Source organism: Coenobita brevimanus, chromosome 28, assembly GCF_032717465.1.
Source record: "Coenobita brevimanus isolate Jiangsu-jjx chromosome 28, ASM3271746v2, whole genome shotgun sequence".
NCBI lineage: Eukaryota > Metazoa > Arthropoda > Malacostraca > Decapoda > Coenobitidae > Coenobita > Coenobita brevimanus.
Window position 1 is genome coordinate 4,394,914 of NC_136981.1, and position 5,000 is coordinate 4,399,913.

A 5,000-nucleotide genomic window follows, 5' to 3' on the forward strand; every position below is an offset into this window, starting at 1 on the left:
TTTGAGTGATAAAAATTCGCTCACCTGAACATAATCATCTGGTTTTAGCTGAAATAAATCCTTGAAGACGCTACAGTTCTTTCACCTTAACTTGGCCCAGGTTTTCGTCCCTTTGCAGTATATTTCACGTGGTTTAATGGCAGAAAAGGACAATGCTACGATATTTTCCTTTCCACAGCTCTTCTTCGTGACTAGCATCTTATTCTAGTATTTATATATTGTTACCGCCCAGCATTCTAGATGAAGATGACAGTTCTAGGCCAAGTTAAAGTAAAATGAGTATAGTAGGAGTGAAAGGGTGACTCACGAGAATTTTGGCGCCATGTATTGCTGGGAATTCTCTTATTTGAAAGAAATCGTGTGGTTGTGAGTGAAATACGCAGGTGTACTAAGAGCACCTGAAGGGTTCATGAAACAACACACACACACACACACACACTTACCATATTCGTTCACTTTTGTATATTCCTACTGCTACTACTGAACTACTACTACTACTACTACTATCTATCTATCTATCTATCTATCTATCTTTCTATTGCCAGACGCCTCAATCCCGTTTGGGGTGGCCACAAACAAATCGCCTCCAAGTCGCCCTGTCCCCCGCCATTTCACTCCCCTGCTCCCAACTCACACCCCCCTCTCTCATATACCTCTCCACCTCATCTCTCCATCTCATCCTCGGCCTCCCCCTCCCTCTTTCCCCCTCCACCTCACTCACATACACTCTCTTCGTCAGTCTTTCACCCTCTATCCTCTCCACATGGCCAAACCACCTCAGTGTGTTCCTCATAACGCTTCCTATCACATCCACATCAACACCACAACGCTCCTTTATATCCTCATTCGTCAGCCTGTCTCTCCATGTGACTCCACAGGCTCCTCTTAAATAACTCATTTCCACTGCTCTCACTCTTGACTTGTGTCCTTCCAACAACGTCCAAGCTTCACTTCCGTACGTTAGAGTTGGTATCACAATACTGTCATGTAGTAACTTTTTCACTTCCATGCTCACTTCCCTGCTTCTTATCACTGCTTTCAAAGAACCAGCAACCTTTCTTCCCTGCTGTACCCTTTCAAGCACTTCACCCTCCAAACCTCCATCCTTACTCATCACACTACCCAAGTACTTAAACGTACTCACATTTTCCAATTCCTCACCATCCAACCTCGCTGTACATTCACTGACTTCACTACTACTACTAATAATAATAATAATGATGATAATAATAATAATAATAATAATAACAATAATAATAATAATAAAATGACTTCTAAAGCCTCGTGTATCTTCAGAATTAATGACCCCTTCTCCCAGTGACGTACTTTGTATTATATAATTATATTCTTCCCTCCTCCAGACGATTTTATTCAACTGAGGGAAAGCATCTTGGGGTGAAAAGGTTAATGGGGACTATATACTGTAGAACCCCTCCCCCCACCGACTGAACACTCTCATTAGCTACTTTAAATCATCTAAAGGTAGCATGAGTAGTAGTAGTAGTAGTAGTAGCAGTAGCAGTAGTAGTGGTGGTGGTGGTGGTGGCGGTAGTAGTAGCAGCAGTAGTAGAAGTAGTAATAGTAGTAGAAGTAGTAACAGTAGTAGTAGTTCCAACCCCAGGCTCATCTGAATGTGAACTCAGTGGACTGTAGGCTGAAACTGCCCTCCTCATGCACTCCACTATTCTTCTTTCTGGGGACAGGGACGGATTTTGAGAGACGTTTATGTAGCCGGGCAGCTAAGTTACCCGTCTATATCGAGTGCCACCGCGTGAAGGCGTCCCTCACTAGCACCAGGTAGAAGGGATTAAAATGTGTCCTCGGAGTGAAGTGGCTGAAATCCCTCATGTAATCAACCCCTTGGTGTATGCGGACGAAAGCAGTCATCAGCCATCCGCCTTTCAGTTCCTTTTTTCCCCTTCTTTTTCCAACATCACTTCCTGGTCCCTCTGTCGCCGGGGGGAAAAACTACCACGATAAGCATTTTCCCCCCCTTTTCCACGTCTTTTTTTCCCCCACACTGAAATGGATATCCCGGACGTCAAGTTTTTATTCCCGCATTTTTGTTAAGCCTTGAAATCGCGTAGGGAAATTTTTGAGGCAATTGGCGGTCATTCGAGTGCTGTGAGAATTGATTTTGGCGAATTTTGAATATGCATACAAAGTTTATCATAATATTTCCCCAATTTTTAATCGAATAATTGTGAAAGCTCCTATATAACATTCTGAATAGTTAGTTCTAGCGGTACTGGATCTCGAAAGTTATTGTTCATTGTTTCCTTACGTATCGTACTGAAGTGGACTGAGTTTCATGTTCTTCCCGACGAGGAAACTCTTTGATAGATAAAGCCGAGTAGAGTCTTTTAACATTTGTGGCGAGGTGTGTGTGTGTGTGTGTGTGTGTGTGTGTGTGTGTGTGTGATATTTTTTTTTCGGTGCACATGGTGTTTTATATGTGTATGTGGAGGTGTGTGAGAGAGAGAGAGAGAGATGGGAGTGTGATGTGTGTGTGTGTGTGTTTTTTTTTTCTCTGCGTATGGTGGTGGTGATGTGTGTGTGTGTGTGTGTGTGTGTGTGTGTGATATTTTTTTTTCGGTGCATATGGTGTTTCATATGCGTGTGTGGAGGTGTGAGAGAGAGAGATGGGAGTGTGATGTGTGTGTGTTTTTTTTCTCACTGCGTATGGTGGTGGTGATGTGTGTGTGTGTGTGTGTGTGTGTGTGTGTGTGTGTGTGTGTGTGTGTGTGTGTGTGTGGTTTCCAATCATGTGATGGCACCAGTCAGGCCTCCCAGGGGACCACTCCTAATTGCTGCAGAGAGGGAGTGGGGAGTGGGGAGTGGGGGGGGGGGATTGGAGCAAGGGTGTTTGGAGGTAATATTGGAATGAAGGGAGTTGACGAGGGTAAAGGGAAAGGGGAAAGAACAGGGATTGGTTGGGAGGGATTGGCAGGGATGAAGCGAGAGGGATTACACTGGGGAGTGGTGGGGTTGAAGAGGAAGAATGTAACATTGGGGATTGGTAGGGGATAGGGGCAGAGAGGTAAGTTTAGGGATTGGTAGTGGGAGTTGGATCAGGGAGGTAATTTTAGGGATTGAAAGGGTTGAAAGGAGAGGGAAAATAGCAGGGAGTGGTAGGAGGGGATGACAAAATTAAGGTAGGGTTAATATTAGGGATAGGCAGGGGTGAAGGGAGAGGGGTAACATTAGGGATTGGCTGGGAGTGAAGTAAGAAGGATAACAGTAGGGACTGGTAGGAGTGATTGGGGAAAGGGGTTGTTGTTCTTGTCGTTGTTGTTGTTGATATTGCAAAGCTCCTGTCAGTCTTGGTGAACCGATTTGTCGACCACAGGTAAGTAGCTGCATCTGTGGGGCCGTCCTTCAGGTACGGTACATTGCATACACGTGAAGGGATCCGGCGCCTCTCTTTGACAGACAGCACCTCACTAGGGTAGAACTAAGATCCCTTCCATGGCGAGACGCAGGGAAATATGAAGAAAGCTGGCTCCTGGGTGGAAGCCGCAGCTGCTTCACCCGGAATGCACAGCGCCACCACGCGTAGGCTTCTCGTCAGCGTTACAAAATATCCAGACCAGCTAGATGTAGGACCTTACGACTGGAGGTGGATGTCCCAAGGCACCACGATACAATCAGAAAGTAAACAAATTCGTGATCAAAGAGAGTCTGCCACGAGAATAATCAAACAGTAATCTTGAACATTAACTTCAGTGATTATTCTCAACTATAAGATTTCTAGCCCCCTCTTAGTTTAGTTGATTGCGTACTGTACTCAGATTGGAGGGAAAATTTAACTAGTAACCATGGATCTTTGCATAATAATTCGGCCCCAAACACACCCAACCAACCAGCCACTCACCCTCTACCCCCCCCCTCCCACGCGCCACTCTCTCACTGATCTATGGGGAGGAGGGAAAGTAGGATTTAGGGGGACGGGGAGTAGGGGGACGAGAAGTAAGGATGGGAGAGGGAGTAGGAATGGGGGGAGGAGGGTTATTGACGGGGAAGAAGAAGTAGGGAATAAGAGGAAATGGACTAGGAATGGGAGAAAAGGGAGAATAGTGATGGATGGATGTTGGGGAAGGAGTAGGGATAGTGGGAAGGGAGAGTATGGAAGAGGGAGAGGGAGTAGAATTGTGGCAGGGGGGAGTAGGGACGGGGGAGTAGGGAGAGGGAGTTGAGATGCGGTCGGGGGGAGTAGGAATGGGGGAGTAGGGGAGCAGAGGGTCATCTGCTCCCCACTCGAGTCCCAGTCCCAGTAAACCCGTCCCCTTGGCAGTGTCCACTTGAGGGTAAAATTGCTTAATATCCCCTCCCTTCATTCCCACACGGGGTCTCGGCTGGTCTGGGTGGGGATTAAAGGTGTGTGTGTGTGTGTGTGTGTTTTATATTCAGCATTTCAAAGCATATTCTATTTTTTTCTGTCTTTACACTCATTCACGTCATAGGCTTCAGAAGTCTTCCTCTGCCCTTCCAGTCCTTCCAGCTATTTTTATTTTCGTCCCTGTATTCTTCGTTTATATCCAGGACGAACAAAAAAAAGCGAAGAAAAAAAACACGGAAAATTATAATCTCCACTCACTCATCGTTCAAGACTTCGAAATCTATTCAGTCCTTTTATTTTTTTATATCTTAATTTTTTACATCCGCTAAGCCTCTGTTTCTCCAAGACGGTCTACAAAGAACCATAAAAATTCATAATCTTGCCACACCTCCATTCAGTTAACTCAAAATCGAAGCCTTATACATTTCATCCATATTTTCGAGTTATATCAACAGATCCTTTGCATATTTGTGTTACTCTCTGTATTTTCTTCAAGCCTTTGTATTTCTCCAAGACGTACGACAAGGAAACAAAAATTGATAATCTTCACTCATCATTTAAGTCTTCAAAATCCCACCAATTCACTGCTAATCCTTCCAGCTTCTGTTTATTGTATTTTTTCATTCTGTATTTTGTATATTTCCCCCCCGTATTTTTTTTT

The 5,000-nt window shown here is 44.8% G+C and overlaps 1 protein-coding gene across 1 annotated transcript in view; it reads left to right on the forward strand.

Annotated features, from left to right (window-relative positions):
* LOC145394696 (protein Skeletor, isoforms B/C) overlaps positions 1-5,000 on the forward strand; it is a 222,592-nt gene that overhangs the window by 48,347 nt on the left and 169,245 nt on the right. The gene's annotated exons all lie outside the window — the stretch shown is intronic.